The sequence below is a fragment of the Anolis sagrei genome, chromosome 3, assembly GCF_037176765.1.
Source record: "Anolis sagrei isolate rAnoSag1 chromosome 3, rAnoSag1.mat, whole genome shotgun sequence".
Taxonomy (NCBI): domain Eukaryota; kingdom Metazoa; phylum Chordata; class Lepidosauria; order Squamata; family Dactyloidae; genus Anolis; species Anolis sagrei.
The window spans coordinates 93,849,600-93,874,626 of NC_090023.1; the positions used below are offsets into that span (position 1 = coordinate 93,849,600).

At 40.1% G+C, this 25,027-nt stretch overlaps 1 protein-coding gene across 6 annotated transcripts in view; it reads right to left on the minus strand.

The window, feature by feature from the left end:
- Nucleotides 1–25,027, minus strand: part of TBL1X (transducin beta like 1 X-linked) — a 178,075-nt gene that overhangs the window by 113,848 nt on the left and 39,200 nt on the right. For all 6 annotated transcript variants that reach the window (XM_060769926.2, XM_060769924.2, XM_060769922.2 and 3 more), the window contains exon 2: nucleotides 4,700–4,778. The gene's annotated coding sequence lies outside the window, so the exon portion shown is untranslated. The remainder of the gene's footprint in view (nucleotides 1–4,699; nucleotides 4,779–25,027) is intronic.

Consider the following 25,027-nt stretch of genomic DNA (forward strand, 5'->3'; position numbering starts at 1 on the left):
AAGTATACAAAAACTTCCAGTAACAAACAAGAACAATCTATTATAATGGCTATCTGCCACCTTTAATATGAATACGTTAAATACTAAGGTTTAAATATTTGCGACCAATATTTGCAGGGACAATTTTTAACAGGTAGCATCAAAAGTTTAAAGAAATACTTGTGAAACCATCCTAATTAATATTCTGATACATATTTATACATAAAAAGATACATAAAAGCCTGAATCAAAGCCTGTATTATTTTTGCAAGTTACGTTTGATTACAAAATTAACTGGTTTGGAAATCTTGGTTTGTTCAAATGGCATCACATTTAAAACAACTGTGGTTTTACTCTTCTGGTTTATCACAATGTTGCAGAGCTATAGCAGTGATAGTGTATGTGTGATTTTTTTTCCATTATACTGTGTTGAGAAACGGCATGGTAGGTAGTACAGATGTTGAACTAATAGTCTGGAAGAGCACAGTCTGCACCCTTACTCAGCCAGTGAAACTGCTGAGTGAACCTGGTCAGGTACACTTCCGCAACTTCTCTCTCAACAAATTTCACCAATGAAGCACTATGATCAGGTAATCATTAGTCCGAATTTGACTTGAAAGTAGGTCAGAACAAATTGTTTTCTAATGGGTAACAAGTACCATTTAAGAAGGGGCCACAGTGGCGCAATGGGTTAAACCCTTGTGCTATTGAACTGCTGACCTGAAGGTTGGGAGTTCGAATTCATGGGATGGGGTGAGCTCCTGCTGTTAGACCTAGCTCCTGCCAACCTAGCAGTTCAAAAACATGTAAATGTGAGTAGATCAATAGGTACCACTTCAGTGGGAAAGGCAAAAAGACAGTCCATTCAGTCATGCCGGCCACATGACCAGGAGGTGTCAATGGACAAAGCAGGCTCCTCGGCTTAGACATGGAAATGAGCACCTTCTCCAGAGCTGGAGATGAGCTCCATCTCCACAGCCAGAAATGAATGGAGAAGCCTTTGCCTTTGTCTGTGTATTTGTGTGTCATTGTATTTCATTGTAACAAGGCCTTGAATGTTTGCCTGTGTCTGTTTATATGTTATAGTCTGCTCTGAGTCTCTTCGGGAAGAAGGAGGGAATATAAATAAAATATTACTTTTATTATTTAACACCCCTTATATGGAATTCCAAAATCCAAAATATTCCAAAATCATCCACATGTGGCTTTATGAATGTATGATAACATTGCTTTCTGATAATTTCTGTACATAAGATTTTGTACACAACATTACGTAAAAGATTGTGTAAAATTATCTTCATGTTATGTGTATAAGATGCATAGTAAACATAAATGAATGTCATGTTTAGATCTCAGTCCTATCTCCAAGATATCTCAGTAAGTATATCAGGCCTGCACAACCTGTGGTCCTCCAGCTGTTTTGGCCTCCAGATCCCAGAGTTCTTGGCTACTGGACAAGCTGGCTGGAGCTTCTGAGAGTTGGAGGCCAAAACTCCTGGAGGCTTGCAGGTTGTGCAATCCTAATGTGTGTGTGTGTATAATCTGTATTCCAAAACCCTATATAATCCAAAATCCAGAATAATTTTTGTCCCAAGCAAATAAATATAACAAATAAAACTAATGTTGAAATGTATGCACAATTACCTTGGAATAAGCCTCATTAATTGAACTTGGAGAAACTGACATACATCTGCAGAATAAGCTGCACAGGCAAAAACTGACACATTTACTCAAGGAGCATGAACCATTGTTTCAAACTATAGCCTTTTACTGAATTTAAAATTCAAGCTGTCTGCTGATTCATCTAGCCTGATTTCTTTCCAAGCAATCCATGGACTGGAAGTGAAAGCAGTGCCCATCAAGGTTAATTTCTGGTCGGCCTATTGCCAGTATATTATTCAGTTGAATATATTATAAAGTCCAGTCATGTCTGACTCTGGGGTGTGGTGCTCATATCCATTTCTAAGCCGAAAAGCCAGCGTTGTCCGTAGACACTTCCAAGGTCATGTGGCCGGCATGACTGCATGGAGCGCTGTTACCTTCCCATCGGAGCGGTACCTATTGATCTACTCACATTTGCATGTTTTCGAACTGCTAGGTTGGCAGAAGCTAGGGCTGACAGCGGAAGCTCACGCCGCTCCCCGGGATTGAACCTGCGACCTTTCGATCAACAAGCTCAGCAGCTCAGTGCTTTAACCCACTGCTTAATGTCAGGGGACTACCTTTACCTTTTATTATTATTATTAGACTAGAGAGGGCAGTCCACACCACTTTCCATGCACAAGAAGGCAGTGAAGGCAAAGGTGAGGAAACTGCATCAAAAAGAAGGTGGACGAGGAAGAGTTCAAGTTAGGCCTCCTGACCTATCTTCCACATCTGAGCCCCACCACCAGGCCAGAGAAGCTGGAACAAAATATGGAGCTGGTCACCACCAAAGATGATGAACAAGAGTAGGAGTAGTTCTCTATTTTGTTATAATTGCTGCTGCCGTGAAACGTTGTGCAACAAGAGGAACTGCCACTGCCTTTGTGCCTTTTCCTGTGGGCTGGCTCAAGTCTGCGGAGGCAAATAAGAGTGGCCCGAAGTTCCTCTCCCCTAGTCAGCCACCCAAGGGAAGTTCTCAGTTATGAAGCATGAAGGAAAGCCGGCATGCACCCCCACTCCTTCCATCTCTGCACTTTTCCTACACTCTGCTATTCCTGGCCTCATGGCCCTCTAGGCACCTCCTTCTTTTACTTCAGTTCCTCCTTCTCTAGCCATGTCATCAATCTTGTACTTCACTCTGCTCAGGCATGTAGTCAGTGGGGGGAGGGGGAGGCTTTGGGGGTTTCAGCCCCCCCCCCCTGAAATTCTCATGGTGTTCTGCAAACATGCCTTACTGGTACATTATTTAAACTGTTATGTTTATTCATACCATGATCTGTTCACCATGCTCAATATATCTCATATGCATGGGGGTATTCGGGGTAACGATATAAAAGGTTTGCTAGGGTAGACCCTCTTCCACTCAGACTCACCCCCCCCCCCTCCCCGAATCAAAATCCTGGCTACAGGTCTGACTCTGCCAATTGTGAAGCAGCTCCTGGGCTAGAAGTCAGGCACAACAAAGTGAATCCTGCAGCATCTTGCTCATTTCCCTAGAGATCTCCTATGGCCAAAAAAAGAAAAAAGAAGAAAAAAAAATCCAGAAAAAGGAGACTCTGTACCAACTTTAGGATAAACTTGGGATGGGATAACTGCACTTAAGGGAATATAGCCTTCTTTTTCATAACATGAATCAGTTTTTGTCTGGTCACAACTATAAGAGTTATAGGATGTAGAGCCTAAGAGCCAGGAGGAACAGAAATGGAGACTAAAAAGATATGGAACTAGTGGGGATACTGATGACAGCAATACTCTTAGGAAGACTGAAAAGCTACTTGGTTTTGTTAGCATGTGAGCCAGATGAACAGCCAAGATTGGGATTTGAAATGTAGTTTCCACACATGGTAAATAGTGGTGGGTTCAGTCTGGTTCAATCATTATTCCACATAGGAATTATAATGGCAGATCAGAAAATATTCCACAATTGGTAAAAGTATGATAGCTGGGACACAGTGCTGGTAGAGCTACGCTAGTTGCGCAATGCAGCTCTGAATTAGAGAAAGGAACACATGCGAGAGACAGCAGACCCAGTGAGAGATGCAGCTGTGGCAGGATACCAATGAAGTAATGTAAGAGTGACTGGGTTTGATTCTTTTTTCACCACTGCTCATACTTCTCCCCTCCTTTTTATCCTTCCTTCCAATGCAACAACATTTTTGAATATCTCCAGATATCCTACATCAGTATGCTTGGCTCTCTCTCTCTCTCTCTCTCTCTCCCCCCCCCCCCCCAAAACGACCTTGTTGACTCAGTCGTAGCTGTGTCTCTCACTGTGTGAGGCCTCTGCGCCAGACAGGTGGTGCTGTGTCTGGTGCACGTGTTCCCTTCTCTAATTCTGAGCCACACTACGCAACCAGCATAGCGCTACCAGCACTGGGTCCCAGCTATCAATACTCAGAGGTAGTTTGCCATTTCCTTCCTCTGAAATATAGCCTGCACTACCTGGCGGCCTCCCATTCAAATACTAACCAGAGCTAATCTTGCTTAGCATCGAAAATAAAATAAAATCTAGTGTCTTTAGTCCCTTTTTATCCTAATTTGTAATCCTGGTTTATTACACAAGGTTCTTCCACAGTCATAATTAACCATACTTTAGCATTACTTTTAAACAAACTCACCGATTACATACTATTGGTGCCATTTGGGCATGCAATTTAGAATGGCTCTCCATTGTAATACAGAAGGAATTATCCTGTCAGTATTTTAGGTGTATCCTTAAGAAATATTTGATTACCCAGGCAATCTCTAGCTTTTGATTCTGGCTTTTATGAATACAGTGTAGTTGTTTGCTGTTCAAGGCCACAGATGTTTAATACTAAATACCACTCAGGCTTTATTTTATGACAAGTGGTCTAGAAATTATGCAAAATAAATAAAATACCAAAGCTCCATTTCATTAAACTTGAAATTCGCTTGATAATTCCCAGTGATGAGGACTAATAGTTTTAACATGATCAAGCACAGAAGACATCGTGCATATTACAATAATGTTAAAGAGTTTTAAGCTCCATTGCTTTTAACCTATCATTTCTGTTGTAATTATGCAATCGAGATATAATTTCAATAATTTACTTACTCCAGGAGATGGGGGAATGCTGCCAAATTCCCAGCTTCCCCTAATTTCACTTCAGGCCAGTTTTCTATTTTTAGGAACCCTGTGAAAACAAAACAAAGTTTTATAAAATTCACCCAGAAAGACTTTATAAATAAAAGACTATCAAGACAAAGAAAAAAAGAAAATCGTTTTGGACTGTTTCTAGGCATCTCAATGTCTCAATCTTACTTTAATCCATATTGTTTTTTTCTATCGAAGTATATAGCAAATTGTATGAAAAATGATCTATAGTGGATGTCTCAAATGTTTGAGCATGAATCGCACATTTCCATTTCTGTGTTTATGTAAGGTAAAGGTAAAAGTTTTCCCCTGCCATTTTCCCCTGCCATTAAGTCCAGTTGTGTCCAACTCTGGGGGTTGGTGCTCATCTCCATTTCTAAGCCAAAGAGCCAGTGTTGTCCGTAGACACCTCCAAGGTAATGTGGCCAGCATGACTGCATGGAGAGCCATTACCTTCCTGCTGGAGCAGTACCTATTGATCTACTCACATTCCCATGTTATAAAATACTAGGTTGGCAGAAGCTGGGGCTGACAGCGGGAGCTCACGCTGCTCCCTGCATTCAAACCTGTGACCTTTCAGTCAACAAGTTTAGCAGCTCAGCGGTTTAACCCACTGTGCCACCGAGGGCTCTGTCATGAATCTAACCTTTTGCCAGGAAGGCCGAAGCCTGGAAAGTCAGTGGCTGACATGTTGAGAGATAGGCAGGAGAGCTAAGAGGCAAGAGGGAGGAGTCAGACGACTCCTGATTGGCTAGAGCAGTCAGGGGAGGAGTTAGGTTTGAGAGGAAAAAAGGCTGTGTCTTTTTGACAAGCTGGAAAGAAGAGCTTTAAAAACATCGAAGAGTGTAGAAGGATAGTTAGGAAGAGGGAGCTGTGAAAAATTTAGACAGGGAGAACTTTTGAAATGAGCCTTGAGGGTTAGAGCATAGGAAAGGCAAAGGTTCCTGGTTCACTGTACTTAGAAGGGTCAGTGAAGGAAAGCCTATTTTGCTCTGTGAGGCAGTCAGTGGGCTGTTCTCAGGGACACACTGTGTCAGTGTAAGGGCCAGTGTGAAGCAAGGAACTCACAGGAAACAAAAGTTTTAGTCTTAAAAGAAAGACTGCTTGTCTAACCAGCTAAGCCTCAAGTAACCACATTACGCTTTTGTACCACTCTTATTAAGAGTTGATTTGTTGACTAAGTTTAAATAAACCTGTTTCTAATTTTCATCTTAAACTGGTGTCTGCCTCGGTCTGTCCTATACATTAGATCTCAGCAAGTCTAAAGACAACTCAATTTCAGTCCAGTCAGCGAAAGAAGCAGTCATTAAAGAAGAACAAAGGCTTGAACAAACTTTACCTATTTCACATTCTCACTCATGTTTTCCTCAGACATATATTGAGGTGGTGGCGGCGAATCTACCTAATTAACATCATTAGCACAGTTGGTCACTCAACAATATTACTGAGGAGGGATAAGAGAGTATTTCCCCTTTGTCACAGTCATTCATCCTTGTTAAAGTAGTGTCCAGCTGAACTGGTGACCAGAGGTTGGGATTGTTGTGTCCACCCTGCCAAAGGTTTACATTTATCCCTTTATATTGGTGGGCAGTGGTGAGATTGGTCCCCCCCCCCGCCAAGATTACGTTGATCTTTATCACACTGGTGGCAGCGGTAGGATTGCTTGTTCCCCCCTGCCCAAGTGTCATCGATCTTTATTACACTGGTGTCCAGCGGCGGGATACGTTACTTTAAGGCTAAATCCGGTGCGTTAGTGTGATTTTGTGAGGTAAAAGTTTTAGCCAAAGCGTTTCTGAAGAAGTTTTACCTCAGAAACTGCTTAAATACACCATTATACAGCAACATGGCGCCTCCTAAACACAAAAAGGGTCCTGTGGTTCACACACAAGGAGAGGGACAGGAGGAAGCTATAATGGAGACTGAGACTGAAGAAAGAGGAGAAAGCCCAGGGATCGTGGCTGCCTCTTTAGAAATTGAAAAGTTGAGGCTAGAAATGGAATTTAAAAAGATGCAGCTTGAGGCTGAGAGGGAAAGGGAAAGAATGGGGTTTGAAGCTAGGGAAAGAGAGAAAGAAAGACAACTAGAGATTGAAAGAGAAAGAGAGAGAATGAAACACGAGGCAGAGAGAATGAAGCATGAGGAAAGGATGATGGAGTTACAAGTGCGAGATAGACAACCCACATCCAACCCTAGTGCAATCCCTGCGGAACCCATAGCTCCATATATAAAACACTTTCCCAAATATACAAAGGGTGATTGCGTCGAGAGTTTTCTCGCCAGTTTTGAGAGAGCATGTGGTGACTTTAATGTGCCTGAAGCAAAGAGAATGGCACATATAAGACCACTAATCTCTGGAGAGCTGAGTGAAGTTTATGCTAGCTTGCCGGCTCAAGAATGGTCCAACTACACGATGTTTAAGGAGAGAGTGAAGGTTCGGTTTGGTCTAACCCCAGAACAAAGCCGAAAGACCTTCAGAGATATTAAGAGGAAGCCTGGGGAGACATTTTCCCAAGTGGGGGCTAGGATTGAAAAGGCTCTGATACGATGGCTGGAGGGTAGTAAGGTGACCACCTTTGAGGCATTGAGACACTTGATCTGTCTGGAGCAGTTCTACAAACTGGTCCCAGCACAGTTGAGGTGGTTCATCAAGGATAAGAAGATCCAGACTGTGGCAGAGTGTGCTTCAGTGTTGGACGAGATGGAGGGAGACTTTGAGATGGGTTCTCCATTGTTCAAGAAGCAGAAGGAGTGGGTCCCAAAGGGTAGAATTGACAAGGATGGTCAGGGAGCCAAGAAAGGAGATGCCAGCTCTAAGTTTGTGCCACGTCGGATTGTGTGTTACCTCTGCAATCAGGAGGGACATGTAAGAACCTCATGCCCAAAGCTATCAAAGGAAAGAGCTGTAAGCCCGCCAAAATTTGTAAAAGTAGTAAAAAAGACTCAACCACAAGCTGAAGAACCTACTCCAGAGGTAGAGCCCATCAAAATAATGAGGGTATGGAGTATGGACCGTGGTGTGAGCAAGGAATACTTGGAAGAGGTCCAAGTTAATGATCAAAAGCTAATGGGACTGAGGGACGCAGGCGCTGAGGTGTCTTTGGTGCGCCCTCAAGTAGTGGGAAAAGAACAGATAGTGCCAGGAAAGAAGTGGACACTAAAAGGAATAACTGGTCCCAGCTTTGAGGTCGATGTAGCAGAGATCCCAGTCCAATACAAAACTTTCTGTGGGAAATGAAAAGTAGGAATTTTGTCAGACTTGGAGGTCCCTGTGTTAATTGGGAACGATCTGTCAGAACATAGTCTGAAGATCAATGCTGTGACTAGAAGCCAGACAGAAAGAGCGGGAAATTCTGAGGAAAGAAAATCCACCTCAGAAATGGCTCATAGCACAGACTGTAACAACATGGAGGAGTTCCCTGTAATGTTGCCATCTAGTCAGCCAGCTGAGTTCCTGAGGGAACAGCAACAGGCTGAAGATTTAAAGGGCCTGTGGGAATCAGTAGAAACTGAAGAAACTGAACCCACTGAAACCAAACCAGTTATCTTCAGAAATATAGATAACAAGTTATTTAGGATGGTCAGGCATCAAAAGGGCCCAGGATTGTATGAGGTAGTTACACAGTTAGTAGTGCCTCCAAAGTACAGGGAAAAGATCCTGAAAATGGCCCATGACACTCCATTCAGTGGTCATTTGGGTGTCAAGAAGACAAAGGATAGAGTGCAGAGCCGGTTCTTTTGGTCCCGTATGGGACAGGACATTGCCACCTATTGCAGATCCTGTCAATCCTGTCAGTTTGTGGGCAAGGCAAATGACAAAACCAAGGGACTGCTGCAGCCTATTCCTGTTGTGTCTATTCCTTTCAAGAAAGTGGGGATAGATATTCTTGGTCCGATGTCACCTGTGACCAAGGATGGACACCGTTACATGCCCACAGCGGTGGACTTCGTGACCAGATATCCTGAGGCAATTCCCCTGAAGGAAATTGACACCAAGACTGTGACACACGCACTCCTGACATTGTTTGCGCGTGTGGGGTTCCCTAAATCTATCGTGACGGATTTGGGAACATCTTTCATGTCGGTGTTAATGAAAGAGATGCTGCGTTCCTGTGGAATTTAACACGTGACGACGACTCCATACCATCCACAGTCGAATCTATCGTGACGGATTTGGGAACATCTTTCATGTCGGTGTTAATGAAAGAGATGCTGCGTTCCTGTGGAATTCAACACGTGACGACGACTCCATACCATCCACAGTCGAATGGCCTGACAGAGAGATTCAACGCGATGTTGAACCACATGCTGAAAACCTATGTACATCGGAACCCCAACGATTGGGACAGAAGAATTCAGCATTTCCTGTTTGCCTATCGTGAGGTGCCACAAGAGAGTACCGGATACAGCCCGTTCCAACTGCTGTATGGCCGAACCCTGCGTGGACCTTTGGACATCGTGAGAGAGGCGTGGATCGGACGTGAGGAGATTCCAGAGAAGGACGTGGTCGAGTACATCGAAGATCTACAGAGACATTTGACTTTGATCCGAGACTGTGCCGCTGAGAGCTTGACAGCAGCTCAAAGCCGACAAAAAGACTATGCTGACTCGAAAGCTAGGCACAGAAGCTTTGCCGTGGGAGACAAAGTGTTGGTCTTAAAGCCCAGAGCCAAGAAGAAGTTGGACATGGCTTGGGAAGGACCGTTTTCCATAGTTTCAAAAGACTCTGAGGTGACTTATGTAGTGACAGAAGATGGCGGAGATCGGAGATGCAAGAAGTTGCACATCAACAGACTGAAACCATACTTCCCTAGAACTAAGTTTGTGGTGAAACTTTTGCCAGAGACTGAGGAGAATGTGACTCTGTGTAGAGGAGGAAGAGTGTACTCAGTTAGGTCTTTGGTAAATTTGGAGGGAAAGTTTAGGTGTAATGACGAACAAGAACAGCAGGTGGAGCTAGAGCGTAAGGTCCAGAGAGTGTTGTATGGAGATAGCACTGTCTCAGCTCCATCCGGGGAAGAAACATCTGTAGATAGTAATATGGGGTTCGAGTTAGCCGTTGGTAATGCTAATTTAAGAGTAGGGAATAGGATTTGTGGCATTGGGTAAAATAAAACAAGGTTCAGCCCCTTTATATTTACCATGCCGGGTTGTTCCCAGTTTAAATTGGAGTAAACCAGTTAACCAAAGTAAACCCCAGGATAACTTTAGGAAGTTATGTCAAATACATCTTCCATAAAAGTTTCATTGCTGTACAGATATTACAGAATAATTGTTTGCAACTTAAAACATTTAATTGCAGGTTAGAGCAGTACCTTGATTGTGTATAGATGTTATGAAATGCATTATCGAAAGTGATAGAGTGATTATACCGGTAATGGTATGGTTAATTACATGGTAGAGTATATTGTATAAGGTAATGTACATTGTATATAACATGTTTTTCTATTGCAGGCATGTATAAATGTACTAACTATGTCATTTGCATTACAGGATTGCTTGTGTAAAATGCATAGAGAAAATGTATTATTTGCAATTGCTGTTTAGAGTATATATGCAATGTAATGTTAGTTAGGGTTAGTAACCTGTTAGATAGAAATGTTTAGTGTTATAGAATGTTTAGGTATGTTAGAAAGCATGCAGGATAGGAAAGCAGACAGCCTTGCCTTAGTTTAGATTAGGATAGGTTGTTAAGTGCATAGAAAGGGAGTTAAGTTAAAGTTAGGTCTCTTCATGAGAAACCCCTTTCTTGCAGACTGTAAATTAGAAATTTAAGTCTTCCAGCAAGAACTTAAGGCAGGGAGGAATTGTCATTGTTAAAGTAGTGTCCAGCTGAACGTTAACCCTTCACACTGGTGACCAGAGGTTGGGATTGTTGTGTCCACCCTGCCAAAGGTTTACGTTTATCCCTTTATATTGGTGGGCAGTGGTGAGATTGGTCCCCCCCCCCCCCCCGCCAAGATTACGTTGATCTTTATTACAGCTCCTTTTTGTATTTGCCTTCAAATCTCTTGTGAAATCATAGAAACCCCGTGAGTTTCATTTTTAAGGCAATTAGCACGGTTTCTTGGAAGGATAGCCCATAGTATCAGGACACATGGGCTAAGCAACAACAGAGTATGATCAAAATGGAAAAATATTAACGAGGCAGAAAACAAAGGCTAGGAGAAGCTGCAGCGATGTGCCATTCATCTACTGAGAAGGGCAAGATTTTGGCTACTCTTTTACTCTTGCCACTGCTGAGTTAACTGAATACAAACTACTTGCTGGCCTTGAACTCAGGCCCTTTCCACAAAGCTGAATAAATCCCACATTATCTGCTTTGAAATGGAATATATGGCAGTGTGGACTCAGATAACTCAGTTTAAAGCAAATATTGTGGAATTTTCTGTCTTGATATTCTGAGTTATATGGCTGTGTGGAGGTTAGATACTATGCCCAAGATGGCACTTTGGTTCTTTATGATATAGTGTTTACACACACACACATATATATGTATATGTATATGTATGTATGTATACATTTTATCTACAAATCTTTATTCATTTAGATTAATCTCATGTTTTAAATGTGTGACACATATGACTGTAATAAACAATAAAATAGCCATGAGACTCAGAAGGAGATTGTGGTTACATCACTTTACATGCTTCAACAAGACATCTCTATAAATCAGTATAAAAATCTGCAACTTGATACTATGTGTGTATCAAGGACACAGCTACCCAGGACAGCTTTGAAAAAATAGGTTGGTCTGAATAATAGATCTGTCCCATATGCAATTGGTCTTTGACAGTTGTGGTTATAGTGAAAATGACTTCCATGTGGTTATAGTTTTTTGATAATAAAAAGCATTAGGAATCAACTGTACAGGCTCAAGCATGGAGTTGCGTGGATTCAATTTTGTTTTGGAAGGGAGGACAGTAGTTCTGTTAAATCATCATTTTCCTACTCTAACGTTCACTATGAACAGCTGCTTTCCCCGACAAGAGTGGTAGCCAACTGCTTTCAATGACAATGGTTACTATTAATACCAGAAAACGTGTTCCTGCCACTTTATGACAGGCTAGCGTGCAACTGAAATACAAGCCCTAGCTTCTCACTTCGGTCTGCAAACCTCCCTGCTTTCCTCAGTACTTTAAGGTAGGTGCTTAAGAAGATGGCAGAAACTTACCAATGGCTTTATTTCTCTTTAAGCCTGGCTTACTAAAAACAAATGTGACTGAATTCTGGCACAGTACACACAGGTTGTTCATGCTTTCCCCCCATTTGCCAGTAGCTAAACCACGATTTGTTTACCATGGCACAAATAAATTACTATAGTATATTATGGTTTGATGTGCTTATACAAGCTGGGATCATAAAACAACCTAGACTAGGATTTAATATTTTCTATGATTCCTGGCTTGTTTTGGTTCAACTAATATTTGTACACAATTGCTAATCTATATGTGCCTAGTTTATTGGAGAGAAACAACAAGGAAGTGAAATTAAACTTCCATTAAAATAAATAATAATCCATCTTTTAAAATTGGTTCATTAATATTAACCTGCATCTGGGTACCTTAGCCTGAGGAATTTTCTGATCACAGTTAGGCCAATGCTGCAGTATACATACATGCCCCATGTCCACACAAATATTTCTGGTTGTAGAAGGAAGAGTATTCCACAAAGTCCATTACTAGAGAAAACTCACATTCCATTTGTATATTGAAAACAAATATAATGTTGGGTTGCTGTATGGTAATGTTCCAGAAGCATTCTCTCCTTAAGTTTACCCCACATCTATGGCAGGCATCCTCAGAGGTTGTGAGGCCTGTTGGAAACTAGGCAAGTGGGATCATATATCTGTGGAATATATAAAAAGGAAAAAGCCAGGCTTTGATGCTGCAAGGCTATTCAATGCTAATCAAGGTAGCCAATTGCAACATTCCTACTTGCCTCAAACAGACAAGAGTTCTTTCTCCCACTCTCCACACTGGACATTCCACAGATATATAAACCCATTTTACTAGACTTACTACCTCTGAGGATGCCTGCCATAGATGCAGGCAAAACGTCAGGAGAGAGTGCTTCTGGAACATGGCCATACAGCCTGGAAAACTCACAGCAATCCAGTGATTCCGGCCATGAAAGCTTTCAACAACACAAATATAATGTTGTGACCTTAGCAGACTGTTACAAGTTCAATACCACTTATCTAAAATACTTGTATTTGTTTGATTTGTTTGTTTTTTGAACTCTCATCTTTGCATATAAACAATGAGTAATCATCAGACAGGAAAGTGGTCTAGTTACACATTCAGTTCCTGTTGAATGTTTCTCAAGGAGCTCTTGCTCCACCACTGTTAAACATTTGGAGGAGGAAAGAGAAGCAGGAAGGACTCCAGATCATGCGTCCTGATTTACAAAAAGGCCCTTTAAAAAGTAGACATCACAGGAGGGAAAAGTTCAAATGCACCCAGCTGTCAAAATTCATGAAAATACATAGCAACTTTGTGTTCAACCTAAACACCAAAGGAAAGTACTGATTTAAAAGGATCTAGCCACATATTTTTCTGTGATTCACTCAGGTTAAAGATTTCCAGAGAGGTATCCTTTTCGGGAGTGGCACCCTTCCTTTGGAATGCCCTCCCAGGGGAAATTTAAGCAGTCTCTATCTGTTGGAGTTTAGGAGGAGCTTCTTTTTAAGGAAGCTTTTGACTGAACTCAGGATTTGTAAAATTGAGGAAGAATCTGGAGTATATGTGTTTAGGGGTGGTTTTAAAGTTTTAAAACCATGAGGGTTATCCGTAAAGTAAGGTTACAAGATTTTTTTAAAAAAATACAAAGAATGGATGTATTTTAATTAAACTTACATGCATTGTAGCATAGGTATTACATTATTTTTGCACATAATCACCATTCAGTTCAATATATTTTGTCATCTGTGGGATGAGTTTTTGATGCCTGTGTCATAGAAGCTTCCCTCTGCCTTTTTCAGCCAACTCATCACTTCAATTTTCATCTCCTCATCATCAGAAAAGTGTCTTCCACCCAGGTGTTCCTTCAATTTAGTGAACAGATGATAATCACTGGGTGCGAGATCAAGGCTGTGAGAGGGATGGCTTAAAACATCCAAACCAAATGAAGTCAACAACTCAATTGTGATGAAGGAGACAGACTCCCACGATTAGTATCCCACGACATTTGTTTTGGAAGGCTATGCAAAGTCTCTTCATGGTCTCACAATATATTCTGTATCCATTTTGTCACGTGCTACCTTGACATTATGTCATCTCCATACACTGAAATGATTTTGCGATGAATCTCAGCGGCGTTCATATGCTTAGCATTTTGGTAGTATATTACAGTGTGAACTTCACACTTGGAGGGAAATGGAATGAGGATGCTAATTTCTAACCTTCACCACAATGCCAGTCGATGAGCTACTGACAACTGGCACTGCTTGTTTGCTTCCACTGACTTCCCGCTACATGGCAGTGATACCAACTTCCCCCTGTGAAAATTCCCCACAAGAGCTACATGCCTTGTAACTTTACTTTCCGAATAACCCTCGTATGTTTTAGGATGTGTGACAGCAATTACTAATATTAGGTTTTAAATGTTTTAACTTTTATTATGCATGTTTTTATCCACTGTAAGCTGCCTTGGGCCCTTAAATGGGGAAATTCATGATATAAAATTCTTAAATAAATATTGGTCTGTAGAATACATACTTTACTTCACTGGTATATATCTGCTTCAGTTAACTCAATAGGGCAGAGAATTCATTTGTTCCAAAGATGGGCAAAACATGGTTATGTCAACACGGTGATTATATAACATTTTCCATCTTTAGATGTTCAAATACATAACAACCAAAGTAATTATTAACTCAGTGTTACAGAAATGAAATAACATCAACGTTGTAAACCTGACATTTTCAAAGCCATGTTCTCAAAACTGTTCCATGCATGAGAAAGGTGTGTCTCGATGAATGCATATATCTATAGCTAACTACGCCCAAATCTAGCCCTTTAAGCCAATGTACCAAGATCAGAAAAAACAGGGAATACTATATATCAAACTCCCTTACACTGTGGCAGAGCACTGGTTAAACTTGTTTATTATCACAAACTCTCCAGGTTTTCATATTTCTTTCGAGAGATCAAGTTCCAATACTCTGGGACTAGGAGTATGCACATCATTATATGACATCAGAATGGCTCCCTCCCTGTTGTCCTTTAGAAAACAAATAAAAGCTTTTCTTTGGAAGGAGGCTTTTGTGGAAGAAGATGTCAACATATGCAAATACAGGTAATCCCAAAATATGAAAAAATCCAAAATACTTTTGGTCTCAAGCATTTCAGATACAATGATCTTCAAGCTGTCCTACTCTAATGTCATATCTGCTTACCTTTCTTATTCTGTAAACCATTTATACTATCAACAACCAGTTTGGCAAAAGCAGCAGTTTGACAAGCATGAGGATGTTATGTAAAGGACAGAAGTCATAAAGTGTTCTTTCAGCTGTTCCTCCACAATTTGGAAGTGGAACAAAGGTAGAAAAATATCCCTTTGGATGTCTGTTTGCAAAGTTACACCCACATTTTAAGTAGTGACTCGCCACTGTATTTCCACTACCACACCTTTCTTTTGCCTCTGGGATAGGCTGGCCAAGCATGGCTAGACAGATGTTGCAAATGGTGTGACTGTTTAGGATGAACTAAAATAGGAATTAGGGAATGAGGAAATATCAGCATTCATAAGTCTAAAAAACTCACTCAAAAGCGTGACAACGTTTCAAAACAACGTTGCTTCCACAACTTTACAAAAAATCAGCCAGGCACAACCTTTAGCTAGATTCAAATAAAGGCAGTTAGGAAAATCAATTATCAGAGATACTGCATTTGTTATCTCTCATTGTTCAAGATGTTTAAAACTGTATGCCAAACTATACACTCATGAACTCTTAGTATTTGATTCCATTATGTAATACTGAGCCATGGAATATTTAAAGACTAAAGAATGAAAAGATAGCCTCAATTAAAGTCAATTACGCATTCCAAGGTTTGTAGATTGGCCTGCTTTGGAGCACTCCACCCCACTGTGCCATAAGAGTGGAAACAAGAGAGCCTTGGAATATCTCCTGGCAAGTTTACGCCTACAATTTAATTGGTTTGGCATGATATTGCAGAAACTGTTCTTTGTTCCTTTGCCAAACTCTGGCAACATTGGCCTCATATAAGCTTCACTGATATAAGATCCTGTGTAGTAAGTACTAAGTATAATTTGACCTGGATGAATACTCCTGCATATCAGTGTGTGTAAACATATCTCTTGATATGTTTACACCCCACCCCCCAAAGAAAACCCTTCCGCATCAAATCTTAACACTTTAAAGTGATATGAATAAAAGCAGCTAGATGTTAATGATGAAAAGGGAGGGGTAAAATAATGAATTTAAATTCACAAAAAACACTCTTGACTTTGGAATGTAAAGCATAATTAATAGAAGATTGTTCTATATAGGAATGGCCCTGAGTAGCACTTCTGTGATATATAACTAACCAGGAGTTATATGGAATTTGCTATAGTATTTTCTGTTTCAGAGAAACTGTGCCACCCTTCCCTTTAAGAACTGGTCTAGGGGTCTTTTTAGTCTAGTAGGCACAGTGCAATCTACTCAGATCTCCTCTGCCTTGACCACCAGAAGAAGAAGTATTCCTTCAAGATATATTTTAGTGAGAATGGAATGCTGCATATGTGATTACAAGAAGCAACACTTCAAAAAACAGTTTCAGTTAAGCAATCTGGTTTCATCCTTCTGGCCAATTAGATCACCACATAGTAAGATGGTTTACTGCAGGCATGAGTTAACTTTTTTCCATGGGGTTCTCATGCCAGGGCGAGGGGGGCTGAGAGGGGAAGGTTGGCATGCGCGGGGGGGGGGGGGCTTACCTATCAAGGATGTCCTTCATTGCAAAACAGCCTGTCCCAGCATTCTTGTCAGCCTGGGACGTGGCAGCCCACCTTGTCCCCAGGCTGAGAAAACTCTCTAGAGTGGTCATTAGCCGTGTGTCTCTGTCTTGGCCTTCCTCTCAGCATGTGGATACGGTGGCCGGTTATATCCACATGCTGAGAGGAGGGTTGAAGCAAACGAAGTGTGGAGGAAAGAGCCCAAGGGGTTGTGTCCGGCCCATGGGCTTGGGTTTACTGTATTCTCAATCCAGGACTTGATTTTTTATATGACAACATTACCAAGACCACATTGGGTGCAACATATTCAAGTGCGTCACAAATATGGCATGTGCTATTGCTGTTGATGGAAATATTTGTTTGTTTGCTGCTAGAAAAAAGATAAATTTCACATCAAAAATAATTTGGGGGGGGGGGTTAAAATGAAACTGTCAATTATTCATTTTAAAATTTTTGCTATGATGCTACTACTGTACACTTGCAATATAGTATACAGAGCTGGGGCCCACTCCACCACAGAATTATAGCATTTAATTCTACAATTCTGTCTTATACAGTCCTGGGATTTACAGTTCAGAGAGGAAGATTAAGAGTTCTCCAGAGAGCTCTAGTGAGCCTCCCTCCCCCCAACTGCAAACTTCCAGATTCCCTAAAATTAAGACGTGATGGTAAACGTGGAATAACAGCACTGGAACTGGAGTGAATGGACCGCTAGTCCCAACTACTGAAAAATAATACCTTAGAGCTGCAAAAGGTGCAAAACAAGGTGTAAAAATGATCAAGTACTTTTGAGTTTTTAAAAGTAGTACATATATTAGATTACTTATACACTTTGTGAAAATAGTGGGCAGTCTTTAACCCTCTTTGTCTTCTACTACTTTATATTTTAGATCATCCAATGAAACTGAATTATGGAAATATTCAAAAAGCTAGAAAGAGAGTTATTTCTTTGTGTGACATTCAAACAAAGTATAAAATTTCCTAGTACGAGAGGCAGTGATTGCCACCAATGTGGATGGCTTTAAAGGGAAATAAGGCAAATTTATGTGAGATATAATTATCAGCAATTACTAATTATGATCGTTATATATTATCTACCTTATCAGAGACATTATGTCTCCATATACTACTTGTTAAGATCATGAACAAGTGCTCGTGTGCTTCCAGGGGGTCTGACTGTCTACTATGGGAATAAAATGCTGCATTAAATAAGCTGGTCTAGGATGGTTCTTCCAATTTACTTATTTATTTGTAACTTTAGCAGAAAATAACTGGAGACACACCTCAAAGCACTCCATGGAGAAAGGTTTGTTGACATAATTATCAACAAACCTTTCTATCCTTTTTATCCTTGACCCTCTGCTCACATTTAAGTAAACTTTAACCTTTGTGTACACATTTCTTCTTTTTATGTAGTAAATATTTCAGCTACATATATTTCAGAGGTTTAAATAAGTATGTACAGGCTACAGGGAGTGCACAATGTAAGTATAATTTCAAACATAATCGAACATTTGTCTCAATACATCATTAATTGAGCTCCTTGAAACATATCTCTAGATTTCTTTCCAGCTGATTTTAGTGAGTGCTCATCAGTTTTTGTCTCATTAATTTACCATATATTCGAATATATGCCGACCTGACTATAAGCAGAGGCACCTAATTTTACCACACAGACAAAAAAAACTAAAAAAAAAAAAACTGGGAAAACGTATTGACTCAAGTATAAGATGAGGGTGGGAAATGCATCAGCTATTGGTAAATTTCAAAATCAAAATAGATAAATACCAATAAAATTACATTACCTGAGGCATTAGTAGGTTACATGTTTTTAAGATAAGGCTGTCCAACTTAAATCACTATTCTAAACTTCTTCAATGTGAATGTGCTTACATATCCTTCCAATAATACTAAAGAGATTGAGATAATAAATGTAATAAAATGATATAGTAAAATAATGGAAAAGTAATAATAATAAATGTGATAATAATAATAACCTAGAATAATAATAATGCTTAGAAAGTCTGGTGACACAGGACTTTTACAAGTCAAACAAGCAGTTGAAGAGGAAAAACACACCCTGGCAGAATATGTCAAAGAAAGCCAAGAACCTGCTTTAATTGAAGCCAATAATCGGAAACTTCTTAAAGCACAGCAGACAAAGAGTCAGTACAAGAAAACTGCACTCCAAACCAGAGCTGACAGCTGGCACAACAAAGCATTACATGGGCAGTTCCTTGAGAAGATTGAAGGAGAAGTTGACTTGGAGAAAACCTGGTTATAGCTCACGAATGGAACACTGAAGAAGGAGACAAAGGCCTGATTCTTGCAGCCCAGGAGCAAGCCATCAGAACCAATGCAATTAAGGCCAGGATTGAAAAATCAGCGGATGACCTAAAATGCAGACTGTGAAACCATGGATCATATCCTCAGCTGTTGCATGAAAATCGCACAGACTGACTACAAAGACACAACTCTGTGGCCCAGATGATTCACTGGAACTTATGTCACAAGTACCACCTGCCAGCAGTAAAGAATTGGTGGGATCATAAACTCGCAAAGGTCATGGAAAATGAACATGCAAAAATACTGTGGGACTTTCAAATCCAGACTGACAAAGTTTTGGAACACAATACACCAGACATCACGATTGTGGAAAAGAAAAAAGTCTGGATTATTGATGTCGCCATACCAGGTGACAGTCGCATTGAGGAAAAACAACAGGAAAAACTAAGTCGCTAGCAAGACCTCAAAATCGAACTGCAAAGGCTCTGGCATAAACTAGTGCAGGTGGTCCCAGTGGTCATTGGCGCACTGGGTGCTGTGCCAAAAGATCTCATCCAGCATTTGGAAACAATAAACATCGACAAAATCATGATCTGTCAACTGCAAAAGGCCACCTTACTTGGATCTGCGCACATCATTCGAAAATATATCACACAGTCCTAGACGCTTGGGAAGTGTTTGACTTGTGATTTTGTGATACAAAATCCAGCATATAGATCTTGTTTGCTGTGACATACTGTGCTTTTGTGTCAATGAAAATAATAACAACAACGGAGTAAAATTATAAATAATCTTGACTCAGTATAAGCTGAGGGGGGCTTTTTCAGTCTAAAAAAGGCCAAAAAATTCAGCTTATACTCGAGTATATATGGTATATGATGCCTTTCTCCAAAAAAGCAACTCAAGGTAGCTTCCAAAACGAGTTATTCTCCCATTTGTTTAGACAGCATCATGTAGCCTAACTTGAGGTTGACTGTAAAGGGATGAAAATGATTGCAACAAAACCTAAAAAATAGTTTGTCCTAACAAGAAGAGTAGCACACTGTGTTGCCTGGAGAGCATACCAAGCTCTCAGCACTCTCTAGGGACATGGGCTGTGCACTACAAAATTATGTCTTGCATTCACATAGAAGGTCAATGTTCTTTTAATAGCTCAAATCCACACTTAACTGGAGGAAATCATTTCTTTCCATGTCTAATTTCAGATACTCCCAGAGAAGTGGGAGGCAGACTGCAGTGCCGATAGCTTATTTCCTCTCTCTCTGAAGAAATGATTGTGATATGAAATATGATTCCAAGAGAAAATCACTGCAATGCTCAAACAGACAAGCTAATACTCCAAAAGCATTAGTCAGGTTCTCTTTTCAAAGAATAGACATTTAAGCTTGAGAAATCAGACTAGAAAGTAATGATTGGTAGTAGAAGCAGAGAAATCATGTTTCCCTGCAGGTTAGTGCTCTTTTACGTATGGGTTTTCAACATCAGTTGATGGCTAAGTCTAGAAAAAAAATTAAATGCAACCAAAACCTAAAATTGTTCACCTGTGCTGACATTTACCATAGCTAACACAGAAAACAGCAAAGTCAACAGATGTGTTGGCAGATAAAATCTTACGTGGTTGACAGTTCACCTAAGGTCCTATGTGAGCACTAGACTTGTGCAGGAATTTATTTTGGACATCTGCCTTCGGCTTGTTCAGACACCCGTAACAGCAAGGGGCTCTGCAGCAGTCATGGTTTTTTGACTGAAATGGACCACGCAGCTGTGTCGCAGCTACCTCTGTTCTATTCAGGATCACGTGGCACACAGAGAGGTTGCCAAATATTCGTATGGGGTTTCCCTTTGGGCCCTGCCTGTCTCATGCAAGCTATGTCTATCTAATGGGATGAGAACCTTTATTGCTTAGTTGCATCCTGGCTCTAGAGAGAGGTGCCTTGCCGCTCATGGCTTGATCTTTTGGCTTGGCTCATTGAATCTAATTTTATTTTTTGATTTTCCTAGGTTTTCCTAAATTACTTTCTTGATTTTTTTATTTAGGGACTGGGAGTTGGAAAGTACAGGTAGGTGGGTGGATGGCATTTGGGGACATGTGGGTGGGTGTGCTTTTCTTTTAGGATGGCTCTGAGCTTTGAGTCACTCTTTACCTTTGGCTTATGCTCTTCTCTCTCCTCCCTCCTCACTTTCAGAAAATACTTTTAAAGGAGTATTGTTATTAATAATTATAAGAATTCCATCAAACAGCAAAACCTCAATTACAGAACAACCTACCTACTGAAACCTACCAGCAAAACCCAGTTATTTATTTCCTTTGCAATCTCATCACAAGTTCTCTGTGTTGTTTTATTGTAGTTCTCTCTGTGCTCTCTTCTTAATTTCATTTAATAATAATAAGTTGGCTGTTGCCTATAATAATAAAATGATTGGCTTCTGTGGAAACTTTGCCAAGCCAACATGACCCCCCCCCCCCCCACACACACACACACACTCACGAATGGGGATGCAGACTGAAAACAGCTTTTTAGATGCCTGCCAATTTTCGGGAGGTGCGTGAAAATGGATTCACAGGTCTGCCGAAATTTGGATAGCAAAAACAGATCGCAGTTCAGCCAAACTGCATAAGCCTAGTGAGCACTGCATAGAGAGGTAAGGGACTGACAAAAGGACCTAAAATAAGATTTTAAAAAAAGCTTACCTACTTTTCTATATTTTCCTTTAAGAGCAGCGGTTCAGATATCAGAAGTGAAAACAAGTTTTGACTGTCTGACAGGCAAGTACATCCAGGCTCTATCAATACATATTATTCACCAGAATCAAAACGCGACTATTCCTTTACTTCCATTATGGCATATAGTATATTACAACAAAGTTTGGACAAAGTGGTCCCCATGCCTTCCCTGAAAAATCTAGACATGCTGAGGTACGTAGCATCTAAAAGATAGCAAAATGACCCGAAGTCTCCCAGGGCGCTTCTACAGTATGCTAAAACCCGAGAGGAGGCGGGTTAAAACAACCAACCTAATACTGGATGTTATGTTGTTATTGGCATATAATTTGCTAGGAACATATCCTACCTAGTCGTGAAAATCAGATACAGTACTTATATAAAAAAAGTGGTAGGGCTACCATGTACTTATGTTTTTGTCTTAAGTATTCATATCTGAGCACTAAAGTTGAAAAATATAAGGAGCAAATCAAAGTAATCCATGTTGGGGAAACAGAAGTTGTACAGTTGCTAGGAAAATTTCAGTGAATTGCATTATGCTTATATCATCACTGTTAATTAAAGCATCGTTTTACAAGTACTTCAAAGTAACAAGAGTCATGTGATCAAAAAGCCATAAGAATACACAACACAAAAGCTCCACTGTGAACCTCCTGCAAAGAATGCAATGTGTAAATGTGTAGTGTGATCCTATATCCCATGTGTTTAACAAGGACATTCAATCTTACTAAATTCAATGGGACTTAATTTTAAGTAAGCATGCTAAAAGCCAAGTGTTCAATCAAACGTGCACACTAAAAGTTAGCTCTTGTTGAACCGTGAGAGCAGCTATGTTCCCATCTCCCTTTTCCCAATACAGGAAACAAATCTAGAAATAAAAATAAGGAATACTCCAATGCAAGCTGATTTTCTTGGCTGCTTTCAGTGTCGATTCCTCTTCTGCCACAAAAAGGGAGGGGGGGGGGGAGAGTTAACATTGCAGAGGCTGCCTTAAACACCAAAATGCCTTGATTGTGCAAATAAGCAGGAAAATCATCTCTCATTCATGCAAGTCAAGACAAGTTTCTTTTACAGACTTGTCTTTACCATTTACCACTTATATGACAAAATTTTGTCACTTGTTTTATAATTGAAAAACATTCTATAGAACTATTTTAAATAAAAAGAAATTAAGTGACTAAAACATCCAAGTCTCTTGACACCTACAAACTGTTATATGAAATTCTGGTATTTTAAAAAGCTTAATCCTCCAACTAGAATGAATTGTTTAAAAGATACTACTTATTAAGCAAAGATATTCTAATTACATGCTTCAGAAGCTCTTTTTACATCTTGCCAAAGAACATGTGGCCACATACACAGATCAGAGTACTCCGAACTACTAATTAAATCCATGTTTTCACTTGCACTATTAGGAACTTGGCTTTCCTACATATATATTTCATTTTATGGGAAAGAGTGGGTGATGGGTAGAGGTGGGATAGCATCAAGAAAAACCTATCATAGAAGCCAAAGTCTTCATTTGAAGTACAGTATTTTTCTCTCTGATTCTGGCAGGAACAAATCCCTGTGAATGTTATGCTCTACTGATCTCCGCCAAGAAACAAACTTGTATTTTCAACACTCTGTATAGGCTAATGGAAACTTTACAGACCACATTTCCTTCTCAAAGCAAAAATGTCAACACAGATGTGATAGTAATCTTAACATGAGGGAAAATAAAATGTATTTTTAAAGCACCCCTTGCCTTGCTCTTTCTCAGAACGGATTTGTCCCCTCTACCACTGTGATGGGCTTACTGGCCTCTAGGCATTTTTTTTCTCCTTCACTGTCCAGGATTCTAACAAACATGTATTTGTCTGTACAATGATAACCTCTAAAGAACACATCGATTAATACTAAGAATCTAGGTCAAGCATCATTTGAAAAGACACTGGATGAAATTAACACCATCCAAAATATTTCCCAACATATCTTTCATATAGCCTATCCTGCTCAGTCCCAAAGTTGTGCCTATACTGCTCCTTTATCAGATAATATGTCAACTAGACAATTAAAGCAAGAGAAATGGATGAACTCTCTCACCAAACTTCTAATATTCACAGGTATCCATTGATTGTGAGCTTGTCTACACTGATGGACTGGCACTGCATTTTCCTGGTCAGTAGTGACTCAATTAACACCACACATATAATGGCAACTTCAGAAGCAGGATTGCTGGCTGATGCTGGCCATAAGAAATAACATAACTGTTACTTCCACTGCAGAAGCTCTGAGTCTAAATCTTAGAGATGGAGGTCACAACCAGAACTACAGCAGAGTAGCAACCAGAATCCGTGATTCCGCCTGCCAAGTGTTTTACTGCTTCATGTTTCCTTTTTCTATGTACCAAAGTTACAAAACTAACATATGGCAAAGAGGGCAGCACTGAGAGATCTGGTCACAATGAGACTTTCCAAAAGAAAAGCTAACCATAGAAAGTTTTAATTCCCAAGTTCCTGATACATAAGCAAATCCAAACATTGATGGTTTCAGACAAAATGTGATAATATTTGGACCATCTCATTTATCTCAGTTACAACTTCTGCAAGATGAATTACACCATTTGCTGCTCACACAGCAATCTTTGCCACTCATCTCAAAGTCTGGATATTATCTTGTGCAACAACCTCTGTTATGTAATAAATAGCTGCTATTCTTTTTTTTTAATGTTAACAAGGTGCATATGTGAAAATACAATTTTCTTCTATGTTGACTAAACACAGACGAAATTCAGAATATACATTTGGAAAGATTGGTTGAGGGAATATAATTTCACATTGTCATAAGTAATAGTATCTGTTTACAAATGATAATTTAAACATACATCTAAGGAATTACTGTATGGCTAGAGTGAAGAATTAATTACGATACCTTAGTGTAGCAGAGGCACAGATTTACAGTCCATATTGTTAAAAGATGGCATTAAAAGGACACAGAGCATTCCTAGATCAGACTGCAGATTTATCCAATTCAGCATCCTGCCTATTAATGTGGCCAAATACCTTTAAGAAGCCAATAAGCACATACTCTTTAGCTATTCAGATTTGGAAGGGACAGTCCTGATTAATCCTCTATCATTCCACTTTTTGATCTGCTTTCAAACTGCCTGACGGTATATCTACATGAGGCCCTTAAACCTGAAGGGAGGAGGGACTATTCAGCTTCATGGCGAATGCGCAACACTTGGAACTGATTTGGGTTAACACGGACCAAGGGCACAATAACAAGTCAAAGGTTGCTCTAAATTTTCTGAAAATCCAGTGCAAATTGTGATTCTGAGC